The following is a 22,637-nucleotide window of genomic DNA, read 5'->3' on the forward strand; positions in this document are numbered from 1 at the left end:
CAAATTTTTTTGTTGCTTTATATTTTACTTGAAGTTCAAACTTAAATTATTCTTCAATCAAAATTAAAACACACTTTGATATTGCATTGTAAATTTATTCCAAATATAAAAAAGTTAGTTAAATGTCAATATTCAATATGAATAACAAAAAAAAAATGGAGAAAAAAAAGTCTACTTTATTTTCTTTTTCAAGATATAAATCTTTGGTGACATTTTTAAGCTGAATGGTGCAGATGGATTTCTGGTGATCTTAAAACCCGTCAAATCCATGAATCTCCAGTTCCACTGTGTGTGTACTTTTTGTAGGGGTAGAGAGCTTTGTCCTTTACACTGTTAGCTCCTATCAACAGATGGGAATACGACATCATATCAGGGCCCCCAGGGGTCAAGTCTTCTGTCTTGTTGTAACTGCAACAACAAATCACATACATGTATCTACACACCTTTCAAATTTACTTTCAGAAAACTGAAATTGTCTCCCCATGACTTCGACACCAATAACAGAATACTGAAGTTGTCTCCCCCTGACTCCTGACACCAATAACAGAATACTAAAGTTGTCTCCCCCTGACTCCTGACACCAATAACAGAATACTAAAGTTGTCTCCCCCTGACTCTGACACCAATAACAGAATACTGAAGTTGTCTCCCCCTGACTCCTGACACCAATAACAGAATACTGAAGTTGTCTCCCCCTGACTCCTGACACCAATAACAGAATACTAAAGTTGTCTCCCCCTGACTCCCGACACCAATAACAGAATACTAAAGTTGTCTCCCCCTGACTCCCGACACCAATAACAGAATACTGAAGTTGTCTCCTCCTGACTAGGACATCAATAACAGAATACAAAAATTGCCCCCCACCCATGACTCCGACACCAATAACAGAATACTGAAGTTGTCTCCCCCTGACTCCCGACACCAATAACAGAATACTAAAGTTGTCTCCCTCTGACTCTGACACCAATAATAGAATACTGAAGTTGTCTCCCCCTGACTCCTGACACCAATAACAGAATACTAAAGTTGTCGCCCCCTGACTCCCAACACCAATAACAGAATACTGAAGTTGTCTCCCCCTGACTCCCGACACCATTAACAGAATACTGAGGTTGTCTCCTCCTGACTAGGACATCAATAACAGAATACAAAAATTGCCCCCCCCCCCCCTGACTCTGACACCAATAACAGAATACTGAAGTTATCTCCCCCCCGACTCAGACATGAAGTTGGCTCCCCCTGATTTCCCTAGAGAGACTAGAGATACTTACATCCAGTTGTTGTTTAGCTGAGTAAATCTGGACACACCGGTCTGGGCTGTAGCCACATCAATGTGAACATGAACCTCTGTATAACAGATGAAAATACTTTAACTTTCATCGCACAAAAATGCACTTAGCCTAACATCACCAACAGTTGATTATAGGAGCCTTTTATTCCATTTATGAAATAAAGATACCATACAGAAAATAAAAAGACTTGCAGGACTCATTGGAATATTGCATTCAAAAAGCTAATTAGAATTTTACCTGTAGTTTTGTCCAGGTTACAACAACTTTGCTTTTAGATTATTAAAACCAATGATTAAATGCAAGGTTTTGATTGTGGAGAAAAACTGGTACATAAAGAAAATCTAGACCTAATGCAAGCATTTTTTGCAACTGCCAAATGTGGGTCTTGGAACATTAATGATGTAATCCTAGTTATGGACACCTTAAGCTCAGGTTTGTGTGAATCAAACAGATTTACTACATATAGATATGACATGTTACTCACTGCTGTGAGGTGGTGTAAGTTGATGAAAGTATCTCATAGCCACACCACCAGGGTAATTGTGTCGCGAGATGTAAAGGAAGCCTGCCGACATGGAAAGGTTAGCCAATAGGTGGAGCACAGCACCAACAGCAACTAACTTCTGCATTTTTGACTTGGAGCTATTCATCCATCTGGAAAAGAATTTCAAAGGTATGTTTTGACAAAAAATGTTTCAGCAATAACTTTAATTCATAAATATGCTACCCTATTATAATCTGGTAAATATAAAGTGTTAAAGATACACTATAGTAATGGGGTATAGTTTATTAGACAAGTCCCACTGACAGTTCTGTAATTTTGAGACATTCACATAAATGAGGTACATAAATCTTTAAAAAGAACTGCTTACCCAGTAAATAAATATCCTATATACTTCTTGCAATAGAGAAAATTGTCTCCCCTTTGAAAGTCTGATGACCCATTGTAAACATCTCTGAATATTTGAAACAAATACAATGGGATTAATTTATGTACCATGTGATACCTGAAAACGTTTGTGCAGAACTGTTTTATCTATTGGTGCTGGAATCATGTTAAAAGATGATATCCAGCGCTAACGTCATTTCAGCAGGAAGATTGTGATTATTTACCTTCCATCACCACCAGAGATGCTAGTCCCGCACAAAACATTGACCGATCACCAGGTGAAATATAACCACGCCTCATGCTTGTAAACGCACATGTTTCTATTCAATGTCAGAGCATACATCGTAGCACACACAATACAAAATGCAAAGTTATGTGCAGTTTGATTGACAGCTGGCGATCGGTCAATTATCGGTATCAAGTGGTCCCTGCATTAGTCCCATTCATCCTTGACATTGAAATAAATACTCACAGACGTGACAAAGCTAACCCCACAGCAACATTGAACACTGGGAAAACATAAATGATGAAGCGCAGCTCCTTATGAGGCAATATAGAGTACAGGAAGACAAAGCCAATGGCTGGAAAGATGAGCGGTCGTAGTCTAGGGGAGAAATACAGCCCCAAGGGGACTAGGAATATGCTAAAGACCATAGCCCTGGGTATGGGCAGAGTAAAAATACCACAGGAAAGGCTCAGTCTGATAGTAAGTTAAGGTCAGTAGCATTAAATAGCTGGTACTAATCGTATTCACATATAAAAATGTATGTTTTCTATGATGAACCTAAGATAATATCACATCACACTTATACATCATCCTTACGTCCCCACTTATGAAAGTTTGTGAGTAATCTCTATTGAAACTTCTTCTCAAAGACTTGTTTATATTTGGACATTTGAAGATAGAATGTCTATCAAACTTCCCGAAAAGAGTCTCAAGGTAATTTCTGCAAATAGTAGTTTTCATTCTTTTTGAAATATGAATGGTTGATGAAAATAACAGATTTATCACTTTAACATTATGACATCTTAATTTCCTGTTCATGGAGAATACAGCTTTTTGATTTATGCGTTTCTAATAACATCTAAACAATGTGAGCTACAAAAAAGACTGAAATAAGTATTAGCTGGACACAGATAAAATAACTGCTACAGGCTTTGATCAAAGATCAAAAGAACCAAATTGAAATTGGCTTAAATGTGCTACTTTTGATGACGAAACAATTTTGCGATAAAAGTTTTAATCAATGATCATATTTAAATCTTTTTCCCCTCAGTATGTATTTGCATTATTTGTTTTCGCAGTTTTGACAAGCTTATAACTCATGTAAGGATACACCCCAGGCAGAACTCTTGTTGAGAATGATATTGTACCAAAGTACTTCTCCTTCTGGCCACAAACCATCTCTGCCAGAAAAAACGAGTCCACCAGAAACCGTTGAACCTAAAGTCAACAAAAATTAAAAGCTACATTATATAATTTAATTAGATGTTACATAATGTCTTCGTACATACATACTTTTGAGTTTTAATCTTTCAGTTTGTTTTATTAGCATAGTTTTATGCTATTCCAGACTGGATCCCCTTATAGTAGTAACTTGTGACAACTATATAGAACAAAATATAAACAGTTATATGTCATAGACAACAAAGGATATTGCCTTGTTTAAAGACAAAATAATTCCAGACACTTAGCACAGACCAGTTTGTTTCTTAGCCATCAGTGACAGCGAGCAATGGACCATAAATAATCTTTTCTGTCTTTATTCACAGACAATATACCGATAATAGGTATCTACCCAAGATACCACATCCTCATTCCATTTTTCTGGGTTTTAAAATATTTGTTTCTAAGATAGAGGACAATAAATTACATACAGTTTACAATTTCTCATATGTTTACTTCTGTTTCTAAATACATGTATTCCAAATAATGAATAGCTCCTACAAAAAGTAATTAATATGCAGCAAAGCTGAACTACATCTTTCAAAGATCAATGATTTTGGTTTGGTTTTGATTCATTTTTAACATTCTATTAACAGATAGGGTCAATCAGGATGTGCCAGATTTATTGGTGGAGGAAAGCCAGAGTACCTGGAGAAAAGCGACTGACTAGTGGTCAGTACCTAGCAACTGCCCTACATGATACTCAATTTCACAACAAAGAGGTGGAGGGTTTTGGTAATACAAGTTTATCAAGACATTTTAACCACACTGCCACTGTGACCATTGTTATTGAAAAAAATGTAGCTAAAAAAATTGTCTCTTTTTGACAAAGTTTTTTTCAAAAATAAGAAAACTTACCAATAAAAAGGATGGCAGATGGGATGGCATGTTTCATCAACTTGATGAGTGACAGCCTCCCAACTGCCAGCTCCATCAGTACCACCAAGCCGAGGTAGAGAGCAAGTTCAGCACGGAATATCAAACAGGCAGCAGCTGAGTACCAGATAAAACGGCCATGTTGTTGTTTAAGCCAAGATCCTAACGTCATCATTACTGTAAAGGTAATTCACACAATGTCAAACTGCCTTAGCAACATTTTCTGTATAGTAAACACATGATTAATTAGACCACTTTCTTGGGTTCCCAAATGGCAAATATACAACACAATTTTATCTATATTATCCATTTAACTATAAAAAACCATTTTTCTTTGTCTTCTTGATGGTCTTTATAGACAGTTTTTTTTTCCTAGATTGTATAACATGTGAAATAAATACATATTTACAATGTAACATTGTTGAAGTTTACCTATGCAATGATAATACAAAATGTAATTTAATTTCTAGCTGACTATTGAGTCAGATATAACTGGAAAAATAATCAAATTACAGACATACCAATATTTTAATATCTGAAAATAAAGTGATACATGGAAATTGATTTTGATCAAATTAATATTTTGAATGCAGAATCTTAATTATGTGAAAATATCCTTTTCTCTAAATGGAGAGCACACTAATTCTAAAATCATTTAACCTTTCCACCTGTAAATAAATTCAGTTAACGAACTTTCCACTCCACCTAGAGAAGAGAGACGAACACCAATGGGTAATGGTTAGTTAAATTAGTTCATGGTAGGAACATGAAGTGAAACTGAGACTACTCATTGTAATATCAAAACAAATTCTTAAACACTGCTACTCAAACTTCTTAAACCACACCAATAGCACTAATCGGCTACACACTCCAAATGAACACAACGGCTCATAAGCAGCACTCCAATACAATACAATACATAAAACTGTTTAACAGAAAACAATAATGAACAATGAAAACTTCAACAACGCAGGAGAAAAATTTTCCATAACATCATCTAAAAGAGTGTTACTTGAGGATTACAAAACTGAATATTTATTTACATGAAATTCTTCCATGCATCAACCGGAAAGGGATTTGTTACATTAACCATTATAAAAGACAATTCAATTGATCGAGATACAAAAAGCTTGATGAATTCTAGATAGAAGTATACTAAGTGTTAATAGTATCAAATTTCTTTTAAAATGGTTTCTGGTCAAAATCAAAAGAAAATTGAAAGAAACAACTGTGAAAGAAAGGAAAGCCTCTATGGTGAATAGTCCTTAAAAATAAAAGTTCATGATAATCAAATTGTTATTCTATTCATTTATTACCAATAAATTGAGTGAAGGAATAATGCTGATCTGTAGGGAAAGTTTGTAATAGAGGAACCAATGGTGCTACTGTGATAGGGACCCCCAACGTGCAAATCGGTCCATACGGAATGTCCTCGGTACTCTACACCAGGAAATACCCAGATGTGTCATTACTGAGAAGACGAAAACAAAGAAAAAATCTCTACAACAACACACAAAAAACTCTTCTACCATTGAAAAAGTCGCAAACTATCTTTTCAGTTTTTAATGAGAATGGATGTCCCATAAGTGTTAGTTATATAACTTTTAAAAAGCTAAATTAGTTTTATAAAACAATAAACTATAAAAAAGATTACCGATATTAAACGTTTGTTAAATACATACACAAAAGAAAGTGTATAAATTTACACCAACTAAAATTAATTAATAATCTATTATTTTGAAAAGAAACATGTAAGCTAAATATATAAATATAGATGAAATGTAAAGTTTTAGAAAAACACATTCCATCAGTTACTTACAGATTTGAATATACCAGACCAAGGTTACAGTATATCAGAGCATGGCCTTTGTATGTTTGAAGCTTTCCTCCAATCACTTAGTGGGAGATTGAATGGACATACAATCCAGGTGATGAAATAGCATCACCTTGGGCAGCCATACACCTCCACGTTGTAAAAAGATCTCATAATGGAAGTCTTCTGAAAAAATTGGATTATGTGTATGCATGAGTTTTTCAAGTTTTATTTTAAAAACGAACAATTTTTCACAAATGGGAAAGATCTTGTGATGATAAATAGATGTGGTTCAGCTTAAACATGATGTTTAAAGAGGAATTCAAATGTTGGTCCTATATTAGTGCTAAAGTTAAGTATTTACAATCAAAATCTGCTGCACATGTTTCTTCCTCGAACATACAAAAACAGGTTCTAGATTTAACTGGGGTATAATCTCTAACAATGTCAGTATCTACCATTCTCCCTATGCTTGGGTCACTTGAACAACTCTTACCAAGTTAGTGATTGTATATGCATGACAAGACACTTATGAAAAACATTATGTCTTGTCTTGTTAGCCGAATAATTATGCCCGATAATAAACCGGCTAACCAGTAATATCACATATTATGAGAGTTGCACTTGGGAGTGGTCTCATTACATACCAAATAATAAATGTTAGAACACCAAGGAAATATTACTGTACATCTAATGGCAAAAAAACAGCCATGATTGAACCTTCAACGTCAGCAGACTTACTGGTCCACCAAAAATTTCCCTGTCAGAATAGCACAAATGACCTTATAAACTTTATGCAATTAAGACCTTAATTATCTAAACTCAGCTATATGTGTAAGGGTCAGGGAATAATGTAAAATTGCTCTTATTAAAGGCCCACTACCTTTCCAGAGCAAAACAGTAAAGGTTTCTCAAAAACATTAATAACATTCAGAAAATATAATCCGATGGCCTAAGATGAAAGGTTACAATACCAACCATATGCAAGATTTCCTGCGTAACATATGAATAATAGTGGAGAGTTCATTTTGCTGATTTTTTTGCTGTCTGGTTGCAAGACCCAATCGTTAACTATGCCGCGCGGTATTTAGGACGACGGCAGGAAATATAAGACGGCCCCGCGTATATGAAAATCATCATTTTATTTTACTTTTTAATCAAATTTTCAGAAGGTGATGATAACATGAAGTATTAACAGTAAGTTAATAAACTTTTGATGACCCAACAAAACTATTGATCTCGTTTTACATACTCATTTTTAAAAATTATAAAAGTCGATTTGGAAAAGGTAGTGGACCTTTAAAGTGTAGCGCGGTGGGGAGTGGTTCGATCCATCGGTGACCAGGTAGCTTCAGTTGGTAGAGCACTTCCGCTAAGTGTTCGGAGGGTCCAGGTTATGAATCCTGGTCTGGCCGCTACATTTTCTCCTCTCCTGTTTACAAAGTACTATTATTACTAAATTACCTTGAGTAAAATCTAAAGGTTTCTGTTTAAATTTGCTAGTCAAAGAACCCTTCTGTCTGTGAACTGCATTCATATTTATCAAATAATACAGGCCACTCTAATTTTGAGAGGCCTAAACACATTTATTTTGCAATAATAAATACTAATAATAATCATTATTTCTAGATGACAATGGTCAAAAGAAGCAATCATAGAAATGAAAACAATTTCAGCCAATTAGTGTATTATATCGCACCGACCACGGAACTATTGTAACCCAATGCTAGGGTCACACGGGTGCTAAATTATAATACGCAATTATCAGAAAACATTAAATGAAATTGTTTAAAACATCGTAAGGTAAATATATAAGTGCATTACTCATGCATACTCAATGCATTTCTTTAAACATATTTTGAATTCACCTTACCATGGAAATTAAATGCACAAATAATCAAGAGTGAGGGAGGCAGTACTGGCTTAAATTTCATTATATGCAGAAAAACCTTTACTTCCGTCTGTGTACCACACACTATGATGACGTAGATGGAACGTACAAATAACAGCCCGGTACCGCCCGGCACAGCCCGGCACCGCCCCGGCAAAGCACCGGTACCGCCCGGGGAATCCATATTGACCGCCCGGCTGGCTTTCATTTTCATTCAAACACCATTAAAAGTATAGTATACAGATAGATAACTAACGTATTAATAATTTAGACCAAAAATAGCATGAAAACATTGAAAAACGAAAGAAGTACGGGTTCGCGAAATTCGCGATCTCGCAACCTAACCTCAGTGAAGAGCCGTAATCTTGTTATTTGTAGATATAAGACCGCCCGGGCTTTAATTTGCATACCAACACCAATGCAAACATATGTTTACATGTAATTACCTAACACATGCATAATTTGGCCAAAGAGTAGTGTGAAAAAATATTGAAAAAAGAAAGCGGTATGGCTTCGCTAATTTAGCGATCTCGCAAGCAATCCTGATTGTTGTTATTTGTAGATATAAGACCATTTATTTTTCATCCAAACTTCGTTGAAAGTATAGTTTACAGATAGATACATTATATATAGATAATTAGGCCTAAATATAGTATGGAAACATTAAAAACGAAAGAGTAGTGGCTTCGCAAAATTCGTGATCTCGCAATCGAGTCGCAATCTTGTTATTTGCAAATATAAGACCGCCCGGGGAACATATATCTACCGCCCGGGCATTTACTTGCACTCAAATACCATTAAAAGTATAGTTTACATATAGATACATAGCATATAGATAATTTTGTCGAAAAAAAAGGTGTGGAAATTATAGAAAAAAAAAGGAAATCGGTACGGCTTCGTTAAATTAGCGATCTCGCTACCGAACCGCGCGCGTAATCTTGTTATTTGTAGGTATAAATCCGGTGTGCTTTTATTTTCATTCAAAACGCCGATGAAAGTATAGTCTACAGATAGATACATAACGAATAAAATACTTAATCTAAAAAATAGCATGAAAATATTCATTAACGAAAGAGTCACGGCTTTACAAAATTCATGATCTCGAACCCATTCGTAATCTTGTTATTTGCAGATATAAGACCGCCCGGGGAACATATATTTACCGCCCGGGCATTTACTTGCACTCAAATACCATTAAAAATGTAGTTAACCGCTAAATACTTAACATATAAACATTTTGACAAAAAATAGTGTAAAAATATTGAAAAAATGAAAGAGTTACGGCTTTACAAAATTCAACGATCTCGCAAACCCATTCGTAATCTTGTTATTTGCAAATGTAAGACCGCCCGGGGGAACATATATTTTACCGCCCGGGGCATTTACTTGCACTCAAAATACCATTAAAAATGTAGTTAACGCGCTAAAATACTTAACATTTATAAACATTTTGACAAAAAATAGTGTGAAAAAATATTGAAAAAATGAAAGAGTTACGGCTTTACACAAAATTCACGATCTCGCAACCACATTCGTAATCTTGTTATTTGTAAATGTAAGACCGCCGGGGAACATATATTTACCGCCCGGGCATTTACTTACATTCAAATACCATTTTAAAAGTGTAGTTAACAGGTAGTAAATACTTAACATATTAACATTTTGACAAAAAATAGTGTTGAAAATATTGAAAAATGAAAGAGTTACGGCTTTACAAAATTCACGATCTCGCAACCACGTTCGTAATCTTGTTATTTGCAAATATAAAGACCGCCCGGGGAACACAATATTCTACCGCTCTGGGCATATTACTTGCGCTCAAAATACCATTAAAAGTGTACTAGTTAACATCAAAAATACTTAACATATAAACATTTTGACAAAAAAAAATAGTGTGAAAAATATTGAAAAATGAAAGAGTTACGGCTTTACAAAATTCACGATCTCGCAACCGAGTTGTAATCCTGTTATTTGCAAATATAAGACCCGCCCCGGGAAGAACACATATATCTACCGCCCGGGCATTTTACTTACAACTCAAAAATACCATTAAAAGAGTAGTTAAACCGCTAAATACTTAACATATTAGAACATTTTTTGCCAAAAAATAGTGTGAAAATATTGAAAAATGAAAGGAGTTACGGCTTTACAAAATTCCAACGATCTCGCAAACACCATTCGTAATCTTGTTTATTTGCAAATATATAAGACCGCCCCGGGGAACATATATCTACCGCCCGGGCATTTACTTACACTCAAATACCATTAAAATGTGTAGTTAAACAACCGCTAAATACGTTTACTTAACATATAAAACATTTTGACAAAAAATAGTTGAAAATATTGAAAAATGAAAGAGAGTTACGGCTTTGCAAAATTCACGGATCTCGCAACCCCCATTCGTAATCTTGTTATTTGCAAATGCAAGGGACCGCCCGGGGATGCCATGTATATCTACCCTGCCCGGGCATTTACTGTGTACTCAAATATCCATTAAAAGAGTAGTTAACAGTCAATAATACTTAACATATAAACATTTTGACAAAAAATAGTGTGAAAATATTGAAAAATGAAAGAGTTACGGCTTTGCACAAATTCACGATCTCGCAACCGTGAGTTTGGTAATCCTTGTTATTTGCAAATATATAAGACAGGACCGCCGGGGATAGCAGTATTATCTAACCGCCCGGGCATTTACTTGCCACTCATAATACGCCCATTATTAAGAAGTGTTAAGAGTTTAGAACCGACTTAAATTACTTAATTGATATTATAACATCATTCTATCGACGCTTAAATATGATAGTGTGAAAATATTGAAAAAATAAATATTCTTCATAAAGGTAATGGGTGTCCAGAGTTGGTATACCGTCGTTGCGTCGACTCCCAAGACCTTATCTAGCAAGGAACAATTTATTTTCTTGTTTCTTCCTGTAGGTATTGATTTTGGTGTAATCCTTTTTGGGGTATAGGAGGGGACGGGGGAAAAACAAGGACCCTATAATCCACGCGTAGGCGGACTTAACCCGTGGTTCCTGTTTATATACAGACAAGGATCGTAGAGAGTACTGATGCCGCAATATCTGCTGCTGATCTCGTGGGGCGCGATATATGCTTAGTGAGATTCCGACTTGTAATAAAAAGACACAATACATCGGGTTGGATCCGTTCTGATCAGGGATATGATTTTGTCATAAGCCTTGATATCTTAAATATTTCTTCCGCCGCCGTACTCCATAAATTTGTAGATGACATTATTTGGGAGGTGGCCGTTAGTCATTGGATATGGGCCAGTCGCTGAGTCTTCTGATCAAAGCTTAACTGTGTCCGTAGTTGTACTAGTGCAGTACTTCATGCTTCGATTTTGAATTCGTATAACTCTTTTAAATTATGGTTTATGATTGTTTTTTTATAAATACCTGTTTTAGCTACGGAGATTTTTATTGGCTAAAGTCCTGGAGATGAAATTACAATTTCACCGGCCTTACGTCGCCAAAATTATATATGGGACGTGCCCAAGTCCCGGTGTAACCGCCACGGTCGCAGGATAGTGTCAATGGACACAGAAAGTATACTCGGACAACTGCCATATATCATAAAAATTGTGATCAATTATAACAGACGGCGACTGTATTTACAACTTGACAATTATTGATTCTTCGATACATATCATTCTCTACTATTGAAAACCTGCACCTGTTAAATGTGCTCTTGGTTGATTAAAAAAAAATATTGTTGAACAAAAAAATCTTATATTTCAATAAAAGTTTAAAATGCATGGATTTCGAAGTTTAAAATGCACCATCTCTTTCCGTTATAAACAGCCAATGCCGACAGGATACACTTTTCGGGTTGCGTTTTTGCGATATCTTAAACGTTGATAAACATTGCCAATAGTTCAAATAAAATGTTGTGATTTTGAAAACTTTGTAATTTCAGGTATAAGAACGTTTGTAGGAAGTCAAAAACCCAAAGAAATGTATGTAAAATATAATGATTTAGTACCTTTAAATCAAAAGAAAGAATGGAAATAATTTTTTTTTATTTAAACATATTTTATTTGCAATTTTTACAATACAAAAAAGGATTGGGCACTAGTTAAAAAACTTATATTAAGCCCGTTCCCGTTATTTTTTAACGTATACAAGCAAATGGATGACCTAAGTTATACAGTGCAGATAAACGTTATTAGAGAGAGAGAGAGAGAGAGAGAAAGAGAAGGGAGGAGAAAGAGAGAGAGAGAGAGAGAGAAGGGAAGAGAGGATTATCAGTATTTGATATGAAATATACAAACAAATAATATAACAAATGATAATGATTATAATACTAGAGTAACGGGGTCTTTTCCAGCTCAGGTGACTATCAACATCTATAATACTAATCCTCATGTCATGCCATACAAACTGATCTAATGTCTATCACAAATATATTTTCATATACCCCATTTCACCAAAATGAGTATAGGATAAAAAGCCCCTCCGAACAAAAGCCCCTCAGGATAAAAGTGACCCTCTGGACAAAAGCCCCTTCTTTATAAAATATAATGTATTTTTTTCTCATATCTGAATATGTTATATGGTACTTTTTGGTGTTATTAGATCAAAGTGGCAAACATATGTTATTTGATGACATTACAGAAAAAAATATTAAAACAAACTCAATATATAACTACATACATTATAGAATACCGCCTATGTTCTTTTAGGTTTAAATAATACAACCAATAAAAATCTCAAATCTCGAGTCAATTTACTAACTTCACATTGGTATTTCACAGTCTTACATTTTAATGTAATCTTAATGAAATATTATTTGTGCAATTTTTCACTTGTCATGTATATTGTCATATTTTGTGTTTTAATTCGATTTATATTAAAACTAAAGCGCCATGTTTGCGTTCGTGTTAAATGTGTATACATTTATGCTCGTATATTGGATAATAGTGGCATGCATTGTTTTACTTGTTGTTTGTGTCCTGTGTGACATGTTAGTTAGTAGATATTTTAGTTGTTAGTTGCTGATTAATAATGAAATGACAATTATTGTCACCAGTCGGGTCAGTCCGATGTGGTGCCAATATGTCTGACTTGCGCGTTTCAATTGAAAACCAATCGGAAACGGACAAAGGGCATTTCAATCAATACTACAAATTCGTAGAAAAGACTTTTTTACCTATAGCATTTTCATCAACTATAGAGCATCACGAGTGATTGCATCATTCTACATCAGAAGATTTCTCGTCATTGTCTTAGTGGTTGAAAGGAACGTTATATTTCCTGGAATCCTATTTCCTGTTATCACCAGAATCTCATATTCACCAGCTATTTAGCATCAACATTGACATCATCATTCTCATCATTCTTCACAAGACGGTTTACTGTCATTGCCTGTACAAGATTCATTTTGTGAATACACGAGGATGTCCAGGTATGTTATATAATTATATACCAAAAATATCCTTTTAGTCTCCAACGAATGTCAATCAAACGGTCAGAAATTGTACCCCTGGTAGCTACAATAGGGCTTTATAGAATATTTGATAAAATGTACAATATGCAAGCAAGTCCAAGCTCATTTGAAAGCGCGCTTATTTAGTCAGACTTATTATATCAATTATTTTTTTTAAATTGAAATTGAAATTGGTATCCTCAAATCAATGCTATTTATTAGGGTCTGCGCTTTCTTTCAGAATATTTTTTTTTATTTTATATAAAAATTTTCTTCTGTAATAATATATCAATATAATATAGAAAATTTCGTCGGTTTTGTCATTGTTCTTGTATCTTTCCACTCAATTTGAACTATATGATTTTTGTATTATGCATGTATATATGTATTTGAAACATGTATTCTTTGAAATTTTATATTACGGTAACTACTTGTCCTATTACTTATAGTATATGATTTTAGTTATCCATTTACATGTACCATGAATTTTGGAAAATGCACGCACATCTTACGGACAGAATGCGTATTTTATATGTAAACGGCGTATTTTATATGTAAACGGAACTAAAAAAATCAGTCTGATGCTGATAATATTAAAATTATTAAATACATGAAAAAACCCAAAGATATTTGTAAAATTCATTGAATTACAGCGTCTTGAATAAAAATAATTTTGATTGTATACAATATAGGTAACACCGCCCGGTCTATTTCAGGAGTTAGTAAATTGTAGTTTACGGAGAAAATGTGTAATTTAAATGTAAAAGAAACTAAAGCTGGAAAAAACCTGTCTGAAATTGATTAAATTAATGAAATTGTAATTGTTATTTGCATACCGCCCGGTCATGTGTTATTTCCGTGCAACTGATATATATGAGCTAGTAAATGTCAATTCTCGGACAGAGAGTGTACTACCTTTGTAAAGGAAGTTAAAACCGAGACAATTGTTCAGATATTAGTAAAACTATCGATTTATAAATGTCTTAATTTTCGATCTAATTATAATTGTTATTTGGCTACCGCCCGGTCATGTGTTATTTCCGTGCAACTGATATACATGTATATGAGCTTGTAAATGTCAATTCTCGGACAGAGAGTGTACTACCTATGTAAAGGAAGTGATAATCGAGTGACTAGATTGTTCAGATATTAGTAAAACTATTGATTATATAAATGTCTTAAAATTTTTCGATCTAATTATAATTGTTATTTGGATACCGCCCAGGTCATGTGTTATTCCGTGCTGTGCAACATGATATATATGAGCTAGTAACTGTCTATTCTCAGGACAGAGAGTGTACTACCTATGTTTTGTAAAGGAAAGTTAAAACCGTAAGACAATTGTTCAGATATTAGTAAAACTATCGAATTGAAGTGTCCTTAAATATCGATCTAATTATATTTGTTATTTGGCTGCCGGTCCAAATACAGTAGCGATTAAATTATATGATATAGGTAATATTTCCCGTTTTATATTCTCGGGAGTCAGTAAATCGTATTTTACTGACAGAATGTGTAATTTAAATGTAAAACAATCTAAACTTGAAAGAACCTTTCCTGAAATTGATTCGATGAAATTAATTGAATTATAATTGTAATTTGGCTACCGCCCGGCGTCATATGTTATTTACGTGCAACTGAATATATATGATTCTTTTGTAAATGTCAATTTTCTCGGACAGAGAGTGTACTCCCAATGTAAAGGAAGTGAAAATCGAGACAATTGTTCAGATATTAGTTAAACTATTGATTTAATAAATGTCTGAATTTTCGATCTAATTATAATTGTTATTTGGCTGCCGTCCAAATACAGTAGAGCGATAAATTATATAATATAGGAAATATTCCCGTTTTTCATTTCAGGAGTTAGTAAATCGTAGTTGTACGGAGAGAATTTTTGTAATTTTCAATTTCAAAGAAACTAAAATCCTGGAAAAAACCTGTCTGAAATTGAAGAAATTAATTGAGTTATAATTGTTAATTGCCTACCGCCCGGTCATGTGTTATTTCCGTGCAACTGATATATATGAGCTAGTAGATGTCAATTCTCGGACAGAGAGTGTACTACCTATGTAAAGGAAGTGATAATCGAGAAACAATTGTTCAGATATTAAAAAACTATTGAATTATAAGTGTCTTAAATATCGATCTAATTATAATTGTTATTTGGCTGCCGTCCAAATACAGTAGCGATAAATTATATGATATAGGTAACATTTCCCGTTTTATTTCGGGAGTTAGTAAATCGTAGTTTACGGAGAGAATTTGTAATTTCAAATTAAAAGAAACTAAAGCTGAAAAAAACCTGTCTGAAATTGAAGCAATTAATTGAATTATAATTGTTATTTGGATACCGCCCGGTCATGTGTTATTTCCGTGCAACTGATATATATGAGCTAGTAAATGTCAATTCTCGGACAGAGAGTGTACTACCTATGTAAAGGAAGTTACAACCGAGACAATTGTTCAGATATTGGTAAACATATCAAGTTTCAAGTTTCTTTATTAGTTCTCTTTGACAAATACATTGTATAGAGAAACATAAATATATAAATATCAATTTCAAAAATTTGACAAGTAGAAAATATGTACAAATCATAAATTCTTTTGGAAAATAACCTTGATAAATTTACATAAATTTCTTAATGTTTTAATATTAACAGAATTCATAAGTGTAGTGAGAAAAAAGAAATATGTTCCCCGGGCGGTCCTATATGTTTGCAAATAACAAGATTACGACTCGGTTGCGAGATCGTGAATTTTGCAAAGCCGTAACTCTCTCATTTTTCAATATTTTCACACCATTTTTTGGCAAAATTGTTAATATGTTAACTATTTAGCTGTTAACTACACTTTTAATGGTATTTGATTTGCAAATAAATGCCCGGGCGGTAGATAATATGTTCCCCGGGCGGTCCTATATTTGCAAAATAACAAGATTATGAATCGGTTGCGGGATCGTGAATTTTGCAAAGCCGTAACTCTCACTCATTTTTCAATATTTTCACATCATTTTTGGGCAAAATGTTAATATGTTAACTATTTAGCTGTTAACTACATTTGTAAATGGTATTTGAGTGCAAGTAAATGACCGGGCGGTAGATCTATATTCCCCGGGCGGTCCTATATTTGCAAATAACAAGATTACGAAACGTGTTGCGAGATCGTGAATTTTGTAAAGCCGTAACTCTTTCATTTTTCAATATTTTCACACTATTTTTTGGCAAAATGTTTATATGTTAACTATTTAGCTGTTAACTACACTTTTAATGGTATTTGATTGCAAATAAATGCCCGGGCGGTAGATATATGTTCCCCGGGCGGTCCTATATTTGCAAATAACAAGATTATGAATCGGTTGCGGGATCGTGGGAATTTTGCAAAAAGCCACGTAACTCTCTCATTTTTCAATATTTTCACATCATTTTTGGGCAAAATATTAATATGTTAATTATTTAGGCTGTTAACTACATTTGTAATGGTATTTGAGTGCAAGTAAATGACCGGGCGGTAGATCTATATTCCCCGGGCGGTCCTATATTTGCAAATAACAAGATTACGACTCGGTTGCGAGATGGTGAATCTTGCAAAGCCGTAACTCTTTCATTTTTCAACAATTTTCAAACCATTTTTTGGCAAAATGTTAATATGTTAAGTATTTAGCTGTTAACTACACTATATACCTATATTGTATAATTTATCGCTACTGTATTTGGACGGTAGCCAAATAATAACCAAATAACAATTATAAATAGGGATCGATATTAAAGACGTTTCAATTCAATGGTTTTTACTAATATCTTAACAATTGTCTCGTTTTTTACTTCATTTTTATACGTCGAACAATCCATGTCCGAGAATTGACATTTACTAGCTCATATATATCAGTTGCACGGAAATAACACGTGACCGGGCGGTAGCCAAATAACAATTATAATTCAATTAATTCTATCAATTTTAGACAGGGTTTTTCCAGCTTTAGTTTTTTTTTTTTTTTACATTTTAATTACAAATTCTGTTCCGTAAACTACGATTTACTCACTCCTGAAATAGAACGGGGCAATATTACCTATATTGTCTTAATTTTATCGCTACTGTGTATTTGGACGAGAGGCCAAATAACAATTGAATGATAAGATCGATATTGAAGACTTTCTAATTCAATTGTTTTTTACTAATATCTTAACAACTATCTCGGTTTTAACTTCAAATTTACATAGGTAGTACATTCTCTGTTCGAGAATTGCACCATTTTAGTAGCTCACATAGTCATATTAATTCAGTTGCACGGAAATAACACTCGTGACCGGGCGGTAGCCAAATAACAATTTTAATTCAATTAATTTCATCAATTTCAGACAAGTTTTTACCAGTTTTAGTTTCATTTACATTTAATTACAAATTCTGTCCGTAAAACTACGATTTACTAACTCCTGATTCGAATGGGCGATATACCTATATTGTATAAAATTTATCGCTACTGATAATTTGGACTGTAGTCCAAATAACAACCAAATTAACAATTAGCTAATCGCTAGATCCATTATTAAAGACGTTTCAATTCAATAGTTTTTACTAATATCTTAACAATTGTCTTGTTCATTTACATACGTTCGAACAATCCATGTCCGAGAATTGGACATATTACTGGAGTCTTATACAGTGTACATTGTATATCTGTTGCACAGGGGGGGAGGAAAATAACACAAGTAGACCGGCGGTATTAGCCAAAATAACAGCCGTAAACTCTCCTCATTTTTTCAATATTTTCACACTATTTTTTTGGGCCAAAATGTTAATATGTTATGTATTTTAATTGTTAACTACACTTTAAAATGGTATTTGAGTGCAAGTATAATGCCCGGGCGGTAGAAATATGTTCCCCGGGCGAGCGGTCTTATATTTGCAAATAACAAGATTACGACGTCGCGATTTGCGAGATCGTGAATTTTGCAAAAGCCGTAACTCTCTCATTTTTCAATATTTTCAACTCATTTTTGTGGCAAAATGTTTATATGTTAAGTATTTAGCGGTTAACTACATTTTTAATGGTTATTTGAGTGATAAGTAAATGCCCGGGCGGTAGATACTATGTTTCCCGTGGCGTGTCTTATATTTGCAAAGTAACAAGATTACGACTCGTGTTTGCGAGATCGTGAATTTTGTAAAGCCGTAATCTTTCATTGTTCATAATTTCACACCATTTTTCCAGTATGGCAAAATGTTAATATGGTTAACTATTTAGCTCGTTAAACTACATTTGTACTGGTATTTAGAGTGCAAGTAAATGACTGGGGGTAGAAATATGTTCCCCGGGCGGGTCCTAAATTTGCAAAATAACAAGATGTAAACGAACTCGGTTTGCGAGAGCGTCGTGAAAAAAAAAAAAAAATTTTGCAAAGCCGAAAACTCTCCGTTCATTTTTCAATATATTCACAAACACACAGGCAGGCCCCATTTTTTGGGCAAAATGTTAATATGTTAAAGTATTTTGATGTTAACTACATTTTGTACTGGTATTTGAGTTGCAAGTAAATTGAGCTGGGCGGTAGAAATATATTCCCAGGGCGGTCCTATGTTGGGCCAAATAACAAGATTACGACTCGGTTTGCGCGAGAATCGTGAATTGTGCAAAGCCGTAAACTCTCGCATTTTTCAATATTTTTCACGACATTTGTTGGCAAAGATTGTATAATATATGTTAACTATTTAGCTAAGTTAATCTACATTTGTAATGGTATTTGAGTGCAAGTAAATGGACCGGGCGGTAGATATATAGGATTCCCCGGGCGGTCCTATGTTCTGCAAGATAACAAGATTCACGACTCGGTTGCGAGATCGTGAATTTTGCAAAGCTCGTAACTCTAGTCAGATGTTTTTCAAATATTTTTCACACCATTTGTTGGGCAAAATGTTAATATGTTAACTATTATAGTGGTTAACTACACTTTATAGTGGTATTTGAGTGCAAGTAAAATGCCCACGGCGGTAGATATATGTTCCCCCGGGCGGTCTTATATTTGCAAGTATAACAAGAGGTTGCGACTCGATTTGCGAGATCACAAATTTTGCGAAGTCACTACTACTTTCGTTTTTTTAATGCTTTTCCATACTATATTTAGGCTAATATCTATATATAATGTATCTATCTGTAGTAACTATTACTGTTCAAACGAAGTTTCGGATGAAAATAAATGGTCTTATATCTTACAAATAACAACAATCAGGTTAGGCTTGAGAGATCGACGTAAATTGAGGCGAAGGCCATAACCCGCTTTCTTTTTTCAAATATTTTCACATTACTCTTTGGAGCCCAAATTATTCCATGTGTTTAGGTAATTACATGTAAACTATATTTGCATTCGGTATGTTGGTATGCAAATTAAAGCCCAGGGCGGGTTTTATATAATACAAATAACAAGATTACGGGCTCTTCCCGTGAGGTTAAGGTTGTCGAGATCGCGAATTTCGCGAACCCGTACTTCTTTCGTTTTTCAATCGTTTTCATGCTATTTTTGGTTTCTAAATTTATTAATACAGTTAGATATCTATCTGTTTATGTCTATTACTTTTAATGGGTTGTTTGAATGAAAATGAAAAGCCGGGCGGGGTCAATATGGATTCCCCGGGCGGTACCGGCTTTGCCGGCGGATTGCCGGGCTGTGGCCGGGCAGTACCGGGCCCTAGGTACCGGGCTGTAATAGTATCACCGCATTCCAGCCGACGTAACGAGTTGCAAGAAGTAGCCTAGGCCTACAGCTGGAATATCAGTAAAGTATACCAATGAGATGCATCAGTTAGGCATCATAACAAAATATCCAAACTAACCACTATAAAATAAGACTGACTAAGTAAGTGAGTGTTGTCAATGTGTAATGCACGTGTTAGGACATTGCACGTAAAAACAAAACACATGTGCTCGGTCACAGTGGGGCGGGTCAAACCCACAGGGCCATGTATAGTTTCTTATATGGAAAAAGTAGCCAGAAAACATATAAGATAACACAAGGGATTCATCGATCGCTTGCCAGAAATCTGACCTGTGAATGATTTTTATGTAACTCGGTATTTTCATACTTTTTTTATTCTTTGTGTGTATCACCATCCGTCAATTATTGACGATTTTAGGTGAGGTGATCGGCTTAGTGGCGTCGGGGGGAAAGGGTTATATACAGTGCATTTTTTCTTCTTCTGGTGCTGGAATAGATAAAAAGTATGTAGGGTTAAAAACATGATGAAAAAAAGAGGTGTTAATTTGTGAGTGGGGGCTTCAAGGGCTACGTTGTTTTTATGTTTGCCTTGAAAAAGCCCTCCAGTGTAGTGTTTTGTACTTTTGCCACAGGGGAGGAGATTCCAGTGTGTGATGGTGTGTGGGAAAAGGAGTACTTAAATGTGTCCTTTTGTGGCTGTGATGTGTCTGTATGCATAGGGATGTGTTGTCCCTAGTGCGGGTGTCTACAGGTGTTAGGTATTGTTCTGGTTGATGGCAACGAGATGGTGTGTGATTTTTATATAGGAGGATGAGTTTGTGATTGTAGACGGCGTGTTTGTAGTGAGTTGGCCAATGGAGTGTGTATAACATGTCTGAGACTGAAGAAAGTGTTATGATATCTGTTGTGTACATATCTTGCTGCTCTGCGTTGAGTTTTTTCTATTTGTTGTATTTGGCCAGTAATTGTGTGGGTCCCAGTGTGGGTCCCAGATAGAGGAGCAGTAATCTAGTTTGGGTCTAACAAGTGCTTTATATGCGTGTTCTTTTAATGTGTGGTGAATTGATTGTGAGGTTTCGTTTTAGGAAACTTAGTGTTCTGTTTGCATTTGCCGTGATGTATGTTAATGTGTGGTTTGTCCCATTGGAGGTTGTTTTGTAATGTGAGGCCTAAGTATATTACTGTGTTTTTGACGTGTGTTCAAGTGAGTGGTTTATGGAGAGTGTAGTTGTGGTGGATTTTGCCTGCTATATTTATTTTAAGGGTGGTGGTAGTGGAGATGACGTTCGCACTTGTCGGGTGAAATTGCATTAGCCAGTTGTGTATCCCATTGTCCTGCATTGTCAAGGTCGTGTTTTGTAGTTTCTGTGTGTGTCTTCATGTTTGTGTATGGTCTTGTAAATGATGCTATCATCTGCGAAAAGTCTAAAGGTGCTGTGTTTCATGTATTCATGTAGGTCGTTGATATATATTAAGAAAAGTATGGGGCCCAGACATGGTTCCTTGATGGACTCCGGATGTTACTGGTATTTTTGTGTGAGTGTTTGCTCTCAAGTATTACTAGTCCTGGTCGATGTGAAAGAAAAATCTGTTACCATGGCATGATGTGTGTTTACCTGTGATGCCGTAGTATTTGATTTGTACTGAAGGCGTTTGTGTGGTACTTTGTCAAAGGCTGTTTTGCAAAGTCCATGATTATGATGTCTGTCTGCGTGTTGTTGTTGTGGTTTTGTGTGAGGTCCGTGTATGAACGTGGGTTGCCAGTTGGTGTTTCGCACGGATCTGGAAGGTCTAAAGCCGTGTTTGTTTGTCGTAAAGTATGTATGTTGTTTGTTTGGACCCCAGATGTGACGTGGTGGCGCTGGTGATTATATGTTCCATAATTTTGCATGTGATGCATGTGAGTGATATAGGTCTGTACCATTTTGCGGGATGTCTTGTATTTGTATCGCCTTTTTGTAAAATGGGATTGACATACTTGCGTGTTTCCAGTCGTGGGGAATGTGTTCCTGTGGTGAGTGTGATCGCACATAAATATTTTTGTAAGGATTGGAGGCCATGTGATGTCTTTGAGTTCTTTCAATATTCTGCACCATGACCTTTGACCCCCTGGGGCCAGTTGTTTTGCTTGGTGTCTATAACATTGTTCAGTAGTTTGTGTATACTGACCCTGTTGTGTTATGTGGATGTCTGGCATAATTATGAAGTGTAGTGAGGCACCATACTTTGACAGTTATGGGTGTCTTGTTCTTGTGTGAAAGCAGACTG

General features: G+C 35.0%; 1 pseudogene; it reads right to left on the reverse strand.

Annotated features, from left to right (window-relative positions):
• Nucleotides 1-119: 119 nt before the first annotated feature.
• Nucleotides 120-4,679, reverse strand: LOC138313086 (dol-P-Man:Man(7)GlcNAc(2)-PP-Dol alpha-1,6-mannosyltransferase-like; annotated as a pseudogene).
• Nucleotides 4,680-22,637: the final 17,958 nt, after the last annotated feature.

The sequence above is a fragment of the Argopecten irradians genome, unplaced genomic scaffold, assembly GCF_041381155.1.
Source record: "Argopecten irradians isolate NY unplaced genomic scaffold, Ai_NY scaffold_0592, whole genome shotgun sequence".
NCBI classification, from domain to species: Eukaryota; Metazoa; Mollusca; class Bivalvia; order Pectinida; family Pectinidae; genus Argopecten; species Argopecten irradians.